Consider the following 18,286-nt stretch of genomic DNA (forward strand, 5'->3'; position numbering starts at 1 on the left):
GCCGTCACGGAAGCACGGCAGCGTTGCTGATCCTTGGCCTTACCGCGAGTGCATAACCCGCAAATAGAATCGGCGAACCGCCCGCGGCCAGCGCAGTTTGCACTGCAGGCGCTCGCCGCAGCGTCCCGGCACCGTGATCGGCGCACGCTGGTGGCGGCGACCCGGGCACGTTTCAGCCGACGGCCACTCCTTCGCCTCGCCAACGGCGCGCACATCTAAAAATATGCGTCCTGAGGGACAATTTCTCTCGGACAAAACTCGAGATTACGCGACGCTACGACGTTTTCATTTTATGCTACGTGTAAATTCATGCGATGTTTATGCACCGCGCAGGTGACAAGTTGCAATGTTTATGTTTTTGCACCTTATACACTGTTCACAAGCTATGCCGAAATGCCACGAACAGTTGAGGTGGATGCACGCCGTGAGACGTTGGCGATATCGATACTTGTCGGGGGGAGCAATTGTGTGGGGAAGTGTACACAAAGAAATGAACGACACGTATGTTGTGTAGGCGTTGTTTCACAGTCACATATGCAAGTACATTCACTTCCCGTCTATCTCACTGTGGCACATGTATCTACTCTCGGTGATTGGCTTGTAGGAAAAAAGGGAGAGGAAGACAGGGAGGTTAGCCAGTGCAAGTGCCGGCTGGCTACCATGTGCTGGGGAAATGGAATAAAAGGGGATATAAGGAATAAGTAAAATAAAGAGAGGAAAAAGTTAACACCATAACGCGGTGCAACGCGCTACAACTTTCAGAGTATGTCGCACAATTCACAGTTCGTTAACCCGAGAATGGAGGCAGGCCAAATATTTAAATTGTCAAAGAAACCTTGACTATCATGCGGTATTCTGGTCTGTGTCCACTAGAGATACCTACGAGGCGACCTATATATATATATGTGTGTGTGTGTGTTTTACGCATTCTGCCAAATAACAATGCTTTGGCGAAAAAAAATGACCTTTTTATCTCTACTGCATGCACCGTTTTCAAGCATTGCTATTTTCGCTGAAGCAGCTGATAGAGGGCCCTAGACAAAGAAAATATTTTTTTGTGATAAAGGCGGGGAGGGCGGCCGGAGGAGCTCTGACCTGCTATACATACGGGAGTGGGAGACGGCAAAGGGGGAAACAAAATGTGCACATCGCGACGAGTGCAGTGTACACGTGCGCTGTGCATACATGCCACAACACTGGAGTTGTGGCCGCTCTCTGTGCGTATGCTGCGCGCAATGCACTTCCGTTCCTAAATAGGCCGTCCAAAACAGGCAATATATGGCACTGAGTGTCCTACGTTCGGTTTCAAAATCGGGGCCCACAGTCACAGATAATGTGCGATACTGTTTCTGGAATCTTGCACATGTGTCATTTGTAGTCGTTTTCGTAACCGATCTTTCGTCGGATGAAAGCCACCTCGAGTCTCATTCTGCGCAATAATACTTCGCGAGGTTCTTTCTTTCTTTCTTTCTTTCTTTCTTTCTTTCTTTCTTTCTTTCTTTCTTTCTTTCTTTCTTTCTTTCTTTCTTTCTTTCTTTCTTTCTTTCTTTCTTTCTTTCTTTCTTTCTTTCTTTCTTTCTTTCTTTCTTGTTACAGGAGGAATCGTAATTGCTAGGCTGCTTTTTGACATTGAGTGGTATCAGCCCAGTGCAGATGGCAAGGGCTGCGTATTGTAGAGTAGAGCATACAGTGTCGTGACGAGCCTTGCGAAGGCTATATATCGTTGTTAAATCGGCGTGAATATGCACAAGTGTTGCTTCCGGGCGGACATCGGTGCCGCGTTCTATATAGCCCAACGCGAAGACTGAAAAGAAAGTAGAGAAGGCAGATTGGTGGCGCAAGTGAATGGGTCGGTTAAGTGTTCTCTCCTCGACGGCCGCTATATAGCACTTGAGCATTCAATTAAAGCCTCCTAGTGCTTTACACAGCGCAGGCCCGTCGCTGAAGGTCTTTCCTGCGAAGCGATCCGACCCACTAAAGACTGTGATGCTCTTGAACATCGCGGAAGGATGGCGAGCCCATGCAACATCCTACTCTGCTATGTTTTCTCCCATTACTATATACGCTATAGCTCTCGATATGCGTGCATGGACATTCTATTTTCCATGGAAAAATGTAGGCGTCAGTGGCAGGCGCTTGTCGCCTTACACACGATGTGGTCAGGTAATTCGCGCTTACAAACCTCGGTCGAGGGGCCCGAATGGTACCTGTCGACCCCTGCGATAGAAATATTGGCATAAATTGAAATTCAGCCACTTTCGATGCCCGAAGCGCAGCTTGCTCTCTCTGAAGAGGGCGCGTAGATTCTTTGACAGAGGCCTGCGCAAGCAGAGTCCAATTCAATGCTGCATGACGTTTCAGCTGAAGGCTTGCTCGCTGCCCACCTTTCAGCGGTGGCCTCTCTTGCGGCAGCCATACTATCCCCGTGCTACTTTTCAGTTCACTCACCGGACACGATTGAATGAATGCTGCCTTTTTTTAACGTACATAGTACATCTTCCTCTACAACTCTGCTCGCCGACTGTGTTACACGAAGGTCTACTTACGACGTGAGCTGCACACGCAAGTCATTGTGTGGTTTTGGGCAAAGCTAAACCGCACCAGGCAAACATACGTACTGATATAATCTCGACCGGGTGAGGTGGGTCTTCACCGCAGGAATGAGGAAACGACGACGAAGTCGGGCATAGTGAGAATGAAAAAAGTTGAAAAGATTGTATTCACTCCATTGGTACATGGATGCGACTCTCATCTGATCTCGAGTGGTATTTTCTTTTTCTTTTTTCATACGGGGGCGAGCACGGCCTTAAATAACGCCTGGTGGTCATGTGATCGTCGCCGTCTTCTTCCGGAGCCTGTGGAAGTAGTAGTGCTTTCGCCGTCCATCCTTTTGTGTCATCTTGTTGAGAGCGGGCTGCAGCGCCTTCTTGCCCTTTGGCTTGTCTTGCTTCGTCTCCCCTTTTGTGCCAGCTCTGGGAAAAGCGTGTCGTCGATTCGGAGAAGAGGGCAATTATGTCACGTGGGGAAGCCCGTTTGAATGCTTCTCACACCTGACAGGTCGATCATAACAGTATGTATACGTAAATGGCTTATCGTGGCTCATCCTTAAAGGAACGCTAAAGTGCAAAATGATTTCAGGTATATTAGTAAATTGCCCTTCTACAATACCGCCACTGTTACCCGCTAGAAGAGGCTTGGCAATCCTTGGCTTGGCAAAAAGGAAAGGAAGGGGTGGATGCCTGGGGCGGGGGGCACCTTCCCGCCACAGGTCACAATGGCGTTGTGTATTTCGACTGCGTTTCAACCGTCGATTGGCAAAATTGGACATCATTGTGTGTTATAAAGGAGCCAAATATTGAACATGGCAAGTTTCGAGAACGTTTACTGAGCCAACGCGGTCCAAATACGAAGACATACTTTGAAAGGCGTGACGTCACACTGACGTACCGAAGCTGAGCTTTTGGCGCGAAATTCAAGAAAAATTAACGTTAACCTTAATTTTCTCGTTAAAGATGAACTTATTATCGCGAAATTATTAAAACTAGAGTTTACAAAGAATACTTCATTAGTCTAAACTGATTTAGTGTTTCTCTTTAGTGTCCTCCTTAACAAACATGGCTTGGAAACACCGTCAAAAGTGGCTTGGAAACACCATCAAACACCGTCAAAAGTCAAACACCGCGGGATGCCGTTGACGTGGTTCCCATGAATCGTAACTGAATTGTAACGTCAGCATCGAGCGCGCCTACTGGCTTTCGAAATAGATTTAAAGATGGCGATGTTTCATGTCTTGAACTACACACCCCTCTTTTCTCATTGTGTCTCTAACGTTGCTTTATAGAACTACCCAGTTGCGCGGTAACTCGAGTGAAAATTAACGTCCTCCGCCCTACACACGGCAACTATACCCCGTCCGATCTACGTCGCGCCGCGTCGTGAAAGCTTTGGCTCGTGTGCCTACAGCTGTCCCGCAGCGTTACATGGCCACTGAAAACATTGATATCACTTTTAACAGCAGCAACAACAACAACAACAACAACAACAACAACAACAACAACAACAATAATAATAATAATAATAATAATAATAATAATAATACTTTAATACCTGTGAATAAAGCTCTTGGAAGCGGTGAGGCCAGTTTTTGGCTTATGTTGAGTGTATATAGTGCATTGAGGTTCTCGCTCTGTGCCGCGAAGTAGACGTGTTGAAAGCTGAGCGCGTAAATTATACGTAACATAAAACGAGAGTGAGCAGGTGGCTTTTGTGGTGGAGCACAGGTCGGGAAGGAAGGTGGGCGTCGTGCGCGGGCCACAGGTCGATGCAGCCGCCGGGGCGGTCCGAGGGTGTCCCCCGGGGGTCGTCAGTTGCGGGTCACGTGACGGCCTCGCTGCGTGGCCGCAGCCGCGGCTGGCAGCCCACGCCACTCCATGGGTTCTCACCTGGGCCGCCTCTTCGGACGACTGCTGCGGGGACACAGCGTCGCCGCTGCGCCCGTGCACGAGACAGGTACACGCGCAGCACGGCGCGCCAGCCGCGGACACGCACGGCGTACTTCGTGTCGCCAGGCGCGGTGCTTACGGACATCGCGGTGTCGGGAGGCTGCCGCTGCGTATCGCGAGCCGCAACAACAAGGGGGAAGACGTAAGCCGTCTGTCGCGATCGAGTTGGGACGCACGCGGGTATCTGTCGCTGTCCGTGTGTCGTGGGCTAGCTGGTAACGAAAGGATGTTAGCGCAAAAACTAGACAGAGGCTAGGGCCTTCACTAGCTATAGAAAGGCTTCTTAGTAGTGTTTACTAAGCAACTACTGAGCCGCTACTATACCTCGTCTGGCCGTGGTATCTGATGCTGTGATTGTGACAGTCTTATGCAAAAGTTCATTATGTTGTGACCAACAGTTACGTGCGACGTCTTAGCATACGTATATGTAGACAGCAGGCTATAGGAATTTGGGTATAAGCGTTGATTATTTATCCAGCTGCGTAGTGCTCGCCGGTGCAACATCTGCTTTCCCAAGCTATAGGGTTATAAATACTGTTGAATTTTTAAAATTTTTATTCGCTCGGGTTGCCACGCTGCATAACGTCAGAACGAAATTAAATATAAGCACGGCTACTCTTACTGTACGTGTCGCGTAGCACCTTTGTCGTTGTTCTGTGTTCTTGCTGATCGTTGCTTGATGCCATTCGATGATGCAGTACATTGTTACCCGCAGTCATTGTGCCGTAATATCTCTGGTAAGCATTACGTGTACCAATAATTGATGCTTAACATATATATCCAAATGACGCGGTTCTCTCTTTATTTAAATATGTAGTATTTTACCTTCTTATGCTTATCCAATACCACCGAATTAATATGACAGTGCAAGCGGCACTTATAAATCGAATGGGCCCCATTGTTTTGTTGGTAATTGTATTTCGGTGGCTTTAGTAATCACACTACCGAAGTAGTACTCCGTACGAAGTTAGTGATTTTTCCTAGCTTCAGAAGGTAGCAAAGGTACTAGCTGTCGTTTCACTACTTGCACTTACTAAGAAGATAGTGGTTTTTGTGACAAGTAACGTGTTAGTATTTAGTTAGTGAATATTACTTCTTTTTTTTTTTAAGTACCAAGTACAGCCCTCAGCGCGGTGCACATTCACTATCGATAGCCGATGTTTCGCGAGTAAGCCTTCGCAAGGGGCCACAAAGCCCCGCACACACGCAAGAAAGCTGCGAGCGGAGATCGCGATTGTCCGCAGTTTTGTTCGTGTGCGCGGGAGCCGCAGTGATTGGCTCACGATGGACGCCCCGGGCAACGGTCGCGCAGCCTGGAGGCTGTTCGTGCTTGCGTTAGCCAAGGCATTAGCTGTCATTCGGGGCTTTGTACGTGAATCCGACGAAACCCAGTCGAATATGTTTGTCGGGGTGAAATTTACCTGTCAGATTCCCTTACATTCTAGCCCGTCCGGCAGACTCAAAAGTTGGCTGACTTAAGTTGAATTGCGGAGTTTCGTTGTGAGGCCCACCGTAATGGGCGACTCCGGATCAATTTTTACCGCCGAGAGTTATTTAACGTGCCCCCAATGCACGGATCACGGGCGTTTTTGCATGTCGCTCCAATCGAAATGCGGCCCCCGCGGCCGGCATTTATGATTCCTCGCGACCTCGTGCTTAGCAGCGCAACAGCATAGCCGCTAAGCCTCCGCGGCGGGTGTTGGGTGAACCATCCCGACCTGCTTGGAAATGTTCGTGTGAATACGGGATGATAATTTTTAAGGTTCCAGGAATAAAAAAAAATCGCCTATTGCAAATAACGTAATTCTAGTCCTTGAGGCGGATTATTCAGAGAAACGGACCTTACTTTCACGATAAATCGAAGCATATATTCAGCTAATTAGAACAATTCACAGAGTAACTTCTTAAATAATTACGTTACGGCACATACTTCAATTTACGAATTGTGGCCGGTGAGTTTCCGAGGCGTATACAGTTGGAATGAATTTCCAGAATGACACCAATCGAGAGATATGCGCCATCAAACTCACCGTAAGATGCAAGTTTGTTCCACTTATTTTTATTTTTTTTAACAGAACGCTATTTTATGCATTCAAGCACAGAAGTAGCTGGAACGTCCATGTATTTCGTCCTACACTTTGGGAAATAATATCTGGAAACTGGAGTCATCTTGCAGATTCATTTGAAGTGGATACACCCTGCACACTCACCGGCTACAATTCCTAAATTGCAATATGTGCCGTAAAGTAATTAATGAAGAACTAATTAGTGCTTGTTTGTTATTTAGTTGAATATGTTTTTATTTCTCGTTCTAGTAAAGTCCGCCTCTTCGAATAATCCAGCTCAGGGACGTATACAAGAACTATGCTATCTGCCATAGGCGATTTTTAAAAATTCCGTAGAACTTAAAGATGACCACCCTGTATATAAACAAGACAGGTCAAAGTTTCGTAGTTAGCAGTGGAAAAGCAGGGTTAGTGTTCGTGTTCTGTTTCTTCGCCCTCACGCGCAGACTGCTACTGAGATTTCGGTCCGCCAAGAAGATAGTTCTTGTAGGCTCTCTCCGGTCATAGTGCCCGACTTCTGTCTCGGCTCGCTCTCACCGGGCTCATGTGTACAAAAATGCTGCGGTGAAGTGTTTTGTCAAGCATCCGTGGTGAAATAATCTTTAGATTCTTTTTTTCAGCAATGGAACTTCGAATTTTCTCGTACATTGCTTTTGCGGAATGCATGGAAGCTCTTGCTATTATACTGCCTAATGTCCTACCTAGGTTTAAAAAAAAAAGAAGTAATGAAACCCACGATGAATCCCCATAACCAAATTTTCTTACCCCCTATTGTGAACTTTGTTTTTGCACGTCTCCGTTTTTTGTCGTTTCCCTACTTTTCTTCCACCAATCTTCCGATCGCCTCTTACTATAATCTCTACTGTGGACATGTTTACTTCACCCTGCTCTCGCTGAACCCAAGGGCTTCAAGGAGGCAAGTGGTTCCCAAATCGACCGCTGAGCAGATATATTCACATTCTAGAAACATATTCGAAAGAAACACTGTGAGAAGTGACATCTGTGACGACCTTGGGACTTGAACTGGTATTCATCGTGTTTAGAAGCCAGTTCCTTAAGAACTCTTCACCTGCGACGACAGTGCGTTTTAAGCAAGTGAAATGTCTTCGTACCACAGATTAGCGGCAGTCTTGTGCATTCTGATGGATATGCGTCGGTGAAGTTTCTAGTGCGATCATTCACGACTACAACTTTGCTGGACAAGTATAATTAACACTGTAAGGTGTTCACACAAACCAGAACAATTTTATTCATGGGTGGGAACTTCGTCCACCGAACCAAGTAGTCACGCAATGTAATCTGCAGCTAACAGTTTGAACGCTTGTCAAAGTATAACAGCACAACTGCTATCGTATCAGAACCGTACCCACGCTGTTACGATCATCACGTGTGTTTCATTGCTCTTAAAGAGCAGCTTAAAACTAAAGGAGAATACTGCAGTAAGGTCACATTAGCGAATGGAATTTTCAGGAATACACAATTGATCTCCGAGGCTGATTGTAGGGTCAAACACGCGCGCACACATCGTGCTGCGTGCTCCGTCGGCCTTAACGCCCGGAGAAAGTCCGGCCATGCCGACTTAAACCACATCAGTACGTCTCATAGAACCGTTTACCACGTAGAAGACGCCGCGTCATACTAAACAGACCGCACGAGCGCGAAAACAAACGCCAGAAACTAGAGCCGAGCGCATACCTGACATACAAGACGGAGCGCTTGTCCGAGCCCCAGCATGCGTGAGTATATAACACCATATACGCGTGCTCGTAGAACAGAAGGTTGGGCTAGTTGGTACTGACTGAACATTTTGTATACTGGAAGTTGAAAGAGAGTCGACAAGAATAAGGTAAAACACAGACGAAGCGCTTCGTTCTACCTTATTCTTGCGACCCGTATTTAGTGCTATACGCAGTATACAGTCGGCGTCACCCTTGTGTGTAGAGCGCGGGAATGGCTGGCTACTGAGCGCCTCGGCAGCCGCCATTACCGCGCTCATCTGCACACAAGGGTGACGCCGACTGAACATCAAATTCTCATTTTAAGACGCCTGACCCTGTCCGACCGTTAGTTGATTACCTTGTGGAGCATAAACTTAGACCAGTAATATCTGACAAGGAAGGTTATTTCGTAATTATGCCAGATGACATGTTTTCAGAAAAAGTGATTTCAGCCATAGAAAAGAATTTACAGCCAGTAAAACTCAAGCCTTCGGTAGTTAAGCAACGTACGGTTGACCTCTTGTCAAGAGATAATCTTGATAAGCTTGTCTGTAATGTCAAGAAAGCTAAATCCCTCACCTTAGAACTGCTTTTTTCGGCCAGACCCATAAACAAGAAATTCCTTTTCGTGCTATAGTGTCAGAGAAAGGGACGTTGCAGGTCTGTGTCGTTAGTTACCTACAGAACTGCCTAGCTTCACTAGTTTTTTCAGACCCCTTTTGCTTACGTAATTCTCAGGCACTAGTTCAGTATTTGAGAGAGAAAAATCCTGGTGATTGTACAGCTTTTAGTATGGATATCGAAGACCTGTATTATTCCTTGCCGCATGACGGGTTGCTAAATTCCGTAAATGAATGCATTAAAGAACAAGTGTAAGAGTCGGCTTTTATTGAAATATGCGGTGTTTCCACGGGAGCTTTTCTAGAAATTCTTTCAATGTACTTGAAGTCGACACTCAATGGGTGGAGAGATGGCGTTTTTCTGCAGAAATCAGGCATTTGTATTGGCTCAAAGGCTGCCCCTATTCTTAGCAACATTTACCTGAGTAAGGTTGACAACTGCTTAGAGAAAGCCTTAGGTGATAGAGTTATCAAGATATTTCGTTACGTTGATGATTACCTGATTTTCTGCAATAGGGAGGAATTCGATTCCGCTGCTACCTCAGTAAGTGAGTAATTTAAACTTTATGGGGGAGGATTAAACTTTACCAAGGAATTTCCTCAGCGACGCGTAATTTAGTTTCTTGACATTTCCTTGATCTTCGAACAAAATCATGTTTGCTGGCAGTACTCTCCAAGATCTTCGAAGTCGTTGCTAAACTTTCAATCCAAGCATTCCAAAGTAATAAAAAACGGAATTTCCATGTCGTGCCTTAAGTCTTCCCTCACCAGATCCTGTATGCACAAAATGAGCGCCAGTTTTAATGCGCAGGTCCGGCGCCTATTAGAAGCAGGTTATCCTAGTGTAGCAGTGGCCACTGTGGCTGTGCGCCTAAAGAAGTCGGTTTCGAGAGGGACGGACGTGATTACAGAAAGTAGTAATAGCAAAAAAAGAGTAGTGGCCATACCGTACATTCATTCAGTGTCGCACAGGCTTAAAAAGTTGCAAGTAGATATGATGTTATTGTTGCTTTCACTGCTCCCAATAAGCTAGGTAAGATATGCGCTGCCGTACAGAATAAAAAGGAGCGGGTAAAAGGCAAAAAACGAAAAGATATTTGTCCAGTGAAGCACAAACAACAGTTTTACTGACTGTCGTATGGGTGTGGTTTATAAAATTCCCCTTAGCTGTGGCCAGTTCTACGTAGGGCAATCGGGACGGTGTATCAATCAGAGGCTAATGGAACATGAAAGGTCGTTAACCGGCGGATCGCCTTCTAATCTTTCGCTAAATTGCCGAGATTGTAACTGCACGCCAGAGTTAGATGAATGCGCCATATTGTACAGGCATAAGAATGAAGATACGCGTCTTATGGTCGAGGCATGGCTTATCAATAATGGTGGAAGTGCATGCGTGAGTCAGCCTTCGATTACTTTACATAAGGAAGAGATTAAGTGCCTTAACAGTTGCCTTAACAGTGCCTCACGTAGACCGGCACATGTACCCGACTGACACGTGCTGATACCATTCCTGAGCTTGCGCAGATGAGTTTTGTGTCTTCTTTCTTTTTTCGCCTCAGTGCTCCCTTCAGTTGATAGCCGGCGTTCGTGTTGTCCACTTCTCTACTCTTGCGTCCTGTCTGCACGCCTCACTTCTTTTTTGCATAATGAATCCTTACCAACTAGCTCAGCTTTCTGTCGTTCTAAGCTGCTCATCATGTTTGTATACGAGAGCCTTCACCCACGGGCCATGTCATTTGATATATTACTATAGTCCTGCTGGAGGAGTGCATGCGCGCAGGAGGACAGCCCGGTATTCAGCCTCAAAATGCTCAAGGCCAGCTCTTATGACCCGCCCGTGGTCGGTCAGAAGGCCGACCTCAACCCGTTCGGCCGGTCAAGTAGCCTCGTGGACCGCAGGCTACGTGCCGGTGACACCGCACGCGGAAGGTATACCGGCTCCCAGACTACCCACTGAGCGATGCGCAATCAATACTGCGGATAAAACCGGGAAAACCATGCTACATTTCTGCGTGGCAACGAATGGTTTTGAAAGGTCCACATATCAGGAAGATAACTGCAGACATCCTGTGGCGGACGGCAATCCACAAAGGGAGCCACATACGAGCGACGCCGAATGGAAGGACATGCTTGCAATTCATCATCCCCTTAGCTGAAAGGCCGGAGTTATATATATATATATATATGCACACACACACACACTTCACTTTTGTCGCCGCGTTGAATGTCGTCTGTGCCTTTATACGGTTTGAAATTTACTCATTACAGCAGAGCTGGTCAGTCTATCACTCTTTCTGAGAGCGGAATTCAGCGCGTGTTTCATATGCCCTATAGGTCACAGCAAATATCTTTGATAGAAGCCACTGTACACCCCGCATCTCGGTGGCATGCCACAAGCGCTGCACTGCGAGCGCCCATCTCACGCAGAGCGCTCTATGGGCAAAACGAAACACTTCGACTTGTAATGCTCTATTGCGAGGGCAAACGGTATGTATATACTATACAGGGTGGTTTTTTTAGACCATACATACGAAATAATGAGCGCAGCGAACGTGGCGTTTTTTGCAGACGAGTTGCTAGGCGAGGCGGACATCCTTTGGCGCTAATAACGTGAGCTTCAGTAGATTAATTAACAAAAAATGCATTAATTAACTTTTTTTGATGGTGCTTTGGGACACTAACAAAATTTTCATGCACGCCCCTCTTTTAAGAATCTTGAAAGTCGCGCCTAATTCGAGATATTCGTCATCAAATGCCAAAGCTCAATCGAGACCGAGCGCGTCGCTCACGTGGCAAACGTAAAGAAGCGTCGGGCGAAGTTTGAATGACAGCATGCCGCAGCGAATCCTGACCCGGCCACGCATGCTTGCCACACAAAGCGTAGCTCAGTAGCGCGAAAAAGTTTGAAACCGAACGTCTCGGCCATGGCCGAGACGTTCGGTTTCAAACTTCCTCGCGCTTCTCGTCACGGTGCGTTTCGGTAGGTTGTGATGGCGGAGCCGGCTTTTACGCACATCCCGCGGCGCTCGGTTTCCATATTGCCAGGATTTACCGTTTAAAGTCGATGATAGATATCTCGAATCAGCTGCGACTTCCAAGATCAAAAAAAGGAAAAGGAGGGAGCAGTAATATGTGACTGTCTTCAAATTCACCATACAAAAAACTGTCCCTAAGACACTTGAAAAAAAAAAGCTAATGAATAAAGGTTTGTTAATTAGTATTCTTTGGTGTTGGGTTGTAGCAACAGGCGGGTTTAGCCTGACGATCAAGGCCGGCTATATATTTCCGCCCGAGCGTCTCTTACTACATCACTACGGTGTTTCATCAAATGTCCATAACAAGTCTCTTTTAAAAATGCAATAAGGAGACGTCAAGCTTCTTTGCGAGCTAAAAGTCATCCTTCGAGAAACACGAGGTGTTGCAGACACTTATGCGGTAGGTCCTTTTCTATTTCTTTTTTTTTTTTTTTTGCAGGTTCTCCAGAAGAGCGTCCCTTTCATTTTGGTATTTCGGGCACGACCACAGAAAGTGCTCAACGTCTCCTGTTTCGTCGCATGCCATGCAGTTCGGAGAATTCGTGCGCCGTCTTAAGTCACCATGCCGGTGTACGAGCACATCCTGTCCTTATTCGATGTAAAAGTGAGGCTTCCTCTTGTTAAGGCCCCAAAGAGTAATCAAGGTAAAAATTCTGACATTTGAAACCACGTATGCCCTGCGTTGGAGTTGTCGAATAATTCGCCCTCTCGCTGCGATCTGCTAGCCTCTCGGTTAGCTCATATGGTAGAGCGACAGCGCCGGAAAAACATTGGTCCCGGGTTCGAGTCCCGGACCAGGACGAATTTCTCGTCAACTACGAAGCGTTCTTTTTGAAAAACCCGCCTGGGTTTCCTGGTTTCCTTTGTAGCTTCGTGCTACATTCGGGTGGATGACAATTTTTCCCTTCCCTAACCAAGAGATTTCGTCGAGAGGAATTATCTTCTGAAGTTCCCGTTATTAGCGGCAAAGTATTCTCACCTCGCCTATAGGAACTCCTCCGTGAAAACGCCACGTTTACTGCGCTTATGTCCTTTACATATATATATATATATATATATATATATATATATATATATATATATATATATATATATATATATATATATATATAAACAGTGTTGTCCAAAAAGAGCACCGCGTATATACAACAGCACACGCAGTGCATGCTGCTAATGTCGAAAAGTCAATGTGCATTCAATTGAATGGGGACCAGACCCGCGGCCACGATTACCTCGTGTGTCGCGTTTTTGAGTTTAGATATGGGCCCCGTGCTTCCGTAGTTCTCTCCCGCTAAGCATCCCCTTATTTGTCACAAGATGGAGCTATAGGATACGTCGTTTTATGTCCTTTATTTACGAGACAAGCTGTGTAACAGACGACACAGTTTCGAGCACTTGAATTTGGAGGGGGGGGGGGATATATACAGCAGAACACCTGCCGCGGTGGGTTGCAACAGCTTCGCTAATGTTTCCGACAGGCACATGCGAGCGCTCAGTATGTGTTTCCTTTGTAATAAACAATAAATAAACTTTATTCTCTCTCTTTCTCCCTCTCTCGCCTTAACACTGCACCGGATGTTGGCCGACGATTTGAACCGGCCCTCCTATGGCCAGCGATGGCCACGTCGGACGTTATTGACAGGAAATCATCTACGGACAATTATTTCAGCTTCTCCCTGCACCCCTGCCGTAAGGCGCCCAACCAACAATGAAGCGTTGCGTTTTACAGTGGACGTTTACAGTGCGTTACAGTGCGTTGTACAGTGAAGCATCACGCCATCGTGTAAACACAACCTTGTGCTCAGGTTTCTCGTACGCTACACCTCTATCTCTCTCTCTCTTCCCCCCTTCCCTCGTGCATATACGTCGAGCGAGTTTTGCTGCTGCCTTCACAGTAAAACGAGGGAAGATGACCAACGAAAATTTTGAAAAACAATTGCCATTGAAGATAAACAGCGTGTGAATAATTGGTGAGGAGGCATTGAAAGAGCCAGGCCAGCTTTTTCCATTTACTGTATATATTGCACAATATTACAGAAAGCTGGAAGAAAAAAGTAACGTTACAGTAATCGATTATATTTTAGTAATTGCTCAATTACTTTCCTGGGGCTGTAATTGGTAACTGAAATCAATTATACTTTTGAATGAAGCAACTGTAATTGTAATCGGCTTCATTTTTTTTTCCCCGAAACTTGTATGAGTCCTTTCTTCATATCAGTCAGGTTTCTCCAGCGTTGTGGAAGGTACAGGCTGGAATGCATTTGCCTCGTCAGCTGCTCGTCGCCTGCAACGTTGTCTGCTGTGCAGGCTTTCCTTGTGGCTCCTAGAGAAAAAGTCAAAGGGGGAGGAGGGGTTGCGACCGATAGAAGAAAGCAATATGCATTTTTACCGGTCACTGCCAGCTCCGGCTTCATACTTTCCAGTCCTTATGTGTTCCCTTCTCCTCGCGCAGGGTAGCCAACTGGATTTTTACTGATAACGAAGGTGGTTCGGTTAATGCTGAGCCTTCTTTCCTTACATATGTTCTCTTTCTCACTCTTACAACTGAGATAGGATCACCCGGTGTGAAGGATCAATTCGTCACATTAAGCTGGCATTATGGCGGTTAGACCCAAGCTGATTTCACATGACATCAGGGAAAGAGAAAAGTTGTTGTCACCTTTTGCAGGTAGCAAATAAGGATTAAAAAGGTTATCATTTCCCGTATCAAGCTTCTTTAACACAATTGACGCAGGTGGCATTCATATCTGTAGATGTTTTGATGTATTTACGCGTAGCTCCTTTATGCTTTGGCTACACAACGCTTACATGAATGCCTATGTTTTTACTGAATCGAAAGTATTCTGGTACTCAAAAAAAAAATATGCAGATACCGCGCACTGTGGGAATCGATGTAGGCGAAGCTCTCTCTCCTGTTTGCTTTGATTTACGATAATTAGCAGTGATGTTGACGGCGAATGTTTAATTTCTTCAACGTTTAGTCTAACACGAGAGTGGTGAGTTGATATTAAAGTTACCTGGCGTGCACTCCTGCTGTTTGTCTGCGTAGTACACAAAACACACAGGGAGAGGTGTTTGCTTGAGGCGTTGTTGAGCCCCATATTTCATAACCTCTGAGAGGGTTGAGCATTGTTATTGCCTCACATGGCACATCGCATCGTGGCAGAAATATTAAACTTGAATTATGGGGCTGTACGTGCGAAAACCACAATCGGATTATGAGGCACGCCGTAGTGGCGGACTCCGGATTAATTTGGACACCGTGATGTTCTTTAACGTGTCCCAAAATCTAAGTGCACGCGTGTTTTCTTTTTCGCCCCCGTCGAAATGGCGCTGCCGCGGTCGGGTCAAATCCACGACCTCTAGCAATGCCATACCGGCAAAGCTGCCGTGGCGGGCACAGAAGTGTTGATTTGACGGTCGACCGCTTCCGTAGTGTCGCCTGGACCCTGCGGTGCGCTTCAATTATTGCGGCTCTGCTTCTGCACGCCCTGCGTAAGTTGCCCGCTTGACATATTTGCATGGCGTTTATTTTTCAGAAATATCAGCAACGTACTGTACCGTACTTGAACTTAAGCTTATCCTGTTTCCCCGAAACCGAGTAGATGCTACCAAAGGTAGCATATTACTCTAGTAGTGGGGCAACCAGTAGGCAAGCTCTCAAACAAGTAACAAAGGACCTACTAGAGAAACGACAAAGAATGAAAGTGTCCAACTCAAGAGATAAGATAGAATTCGCGGAACTGTCAAAACTGATCAACAAAGCGAAAATAACTGGTATTAGAAATTATAACATGAGAAAGACTGAAGAAGCCGTTAAAAGTGGACACGGCCTGAAATCAGTGAGAAGGAAACTTGGCATAGGACAAACCAAGATGTATGCACTGAAAGATAAGCAGGGTAACATCATCAGCAACGGTGGGGTCCAAATGCAGCAGTGGGAAAGTCGAAGGAAGAGCAAAGAAAGCTTCGCTTTAAAACCTCATAAAGGTTGGTTCGGCACACTTGTGGATAGTAATGAACTAATGTGACTTGGGAACTTCGTTTATTTGGTGTAAATGTGCCTGAAGGTACCTTCCTTGTTCTTGCTATAGTTACCCGCCGTGGTTGCTAAGTGGCTGTTGTGTTGCATTGCTAAGCACGAGATCGCGGGATCAAATCCCGGCTACGGCGACCGCATTTCGATGGGGGCGAAAGGCAAAAACACCCGTATACTTAGATTTAGGAGCACGTTAAAGAACCCCAGATGGTCAAAATTATTCTGGAGTCCCCCACTACGGCCTGCCTCATAACCAGATCGTGGGTTTGGCACTTAAAACCCCATAATTTATTTATTTATTGCTACATTACCTCGCTGTCTACCTTTATTGCTGTATTACCTCGCTGTATTACCTTAATTGTCTCACCCAGGTTGGTAATGGCATTGCAGTGTTCATCTCCGGCAAATTAGGGGTCGTATTCGCAAAGCTTTTCGCTGGTAAGTGCTCTCTGCTATTTGCCGGCGGTCGCCTTCGATAATAATATGTCCGGCAGCAGGATTCGCTAACATTTTCTTTTATGAACTGTTCTATCGTAAGAGCTTTCTGTGAATTTGGGCCTAATTCTGCTGAAATCTGCAAGGTGCAGGAAGTTTCATTAAAGGGCCCCTCACCAGGCCCCATAGCAAATTTTGATTGTACGCTGGAAGTTGTTACGTGTCCTCTAGGCAGCGTTCTGCCACAAAAAATTTTCAAATCAGCTCATTAATACCCGCCGTGGTTGCTCAGTGGCTATGGTGTTGGGCTGCTGAGCACGAGGTCGCGGGATCGAATCCCGGCCGTGGCGGCGGCCGCATTTCGATGGGGGAGAAATGCGAAAATACCCGTGTACTTAGATTTAGGTGCGTCTTAAAGAACCCCAGGTGGTCGAAATTTCCGGAGTCTTTCACTACGGCATGCCTCATAATCAGAAGGCGGCTATGGCACGTTAAACCCCGTAATTAATTCTTTTCCGGCTCAGTAATAGAAGAGATAGAAATATTTCAATGCCGCGAACCCATGATTTCAGGAGGCGAGTTTCACCGCAAACGTAGACGCTCTCTCCACTTGCCCCGTCAAGCCTCCGCAAGCGAAATTCCTTCCCTGCGTTCTCCCATACCGGACCTCGAGGATCGCGTGACACATACGTCACGAGCCCCGCCTTCGTTATTTTTTTTTTTGTCTTCGCTTTTTTGCGGCGTCGCGTACGAGTTCTTGGTATTGTCTCATTTAGCGCAGCACACGATTTTGCGCGCTGTGCACGCGGACATCTGACTAGCGGTATAAGTCAGTGCTACACGATAGAAAATGACATAGTTTCGGTGTTTGTGCGTGTGACTGCACGACATGGGAACAAGCCGACTAAACGGTAGTACATCTCTCTTGCTGCGGTCCGAAGTAAAACGAAAACATGCAGAAATTCGGTTTCCGTGTTTTATTATTTCTCTAAGCTTTAATTCGTCTGTTCTAGCAACATATTACACAAATGACAGATGTTGGCTTGAATAATTCTCGAATTCACGTGTCACCACGAGCGACGTAGCAGCGCGAACACGTGTACGTAAGCGCACTAGCACGTGTACGTCATCGTCCGGCTTGGAGCGCGGCGGCCGCGAGGATAAGGGAAAGCGGCGTTGCGTTTCAAATTTCAGATATTTCCGCGGCACGTAACGATGTAATACTTTGCAGACACGATCATTATCGCGCATTGTATGCTCCGCGCTTCTCAGCTCAAAACGGCCAGACCTGGTGAGGGGCCCTTTAAGGAGGAAATTGCCATTGGTGGAAATTGCAGGAAACTACAAAGGAAACCCATGAGGATTTCTCAGAAAGAAAGACTCGCAGTGGAAGAAAAATTCGTCATGGTATAGGGGGAGCGAACCCTAAGCCAACGCAAATTCCGGTGCCATCGCTTGACCATTTGAGCTAACCAAGAGGATGGCAGACTTTCAGAGCGTGACCGAACCTAGGGACTTCAGGCATTCGTGCGACACCACGGAGAAAGAAACTCTTGCTTCGGGCGCGAGGCGATAGAGATTGCGCTCAGCGTAGTCTTTTTAGTGTTCTGATCTTGGTTTGTTTGTAAAATCTTTTCGTAATAAAATGTACAGTTGGAAGTTAGCGCTTGTGTTCGTTACGCTCTCCTTCGTGCTTTTCAGCTTGTGCGGTGTAATCTTCAATTGCTCTTCTCGTTAAAAATGTAAAAATGCATAGGATAACCACGCCATAACTCGTCGGTGATGCGTCCTTCCATCAGTCTGCGTGGTTCTGTGTACGCAAGCGCGCAGATAGGAATATGGGCTTAGAAATGAGAAGAAAAGGCTTCAGG

This window comes from Dermacentor albipictus, chromosome 1 (genome assembly GCF_038994185.2).
Source record: "Dermacentor albipictus isolate Rhodes 1998 colony chromosome 1, USDA_Dalb.pri_finalv2, whole genome shotgun sequence".
NCBI classification, from domain to species: Eukaryota; Metazoa; Arthropoda; class Arachnida; order Ixodida; family Ixodidae; genus Dermacentor; species Dermacentor albipictus.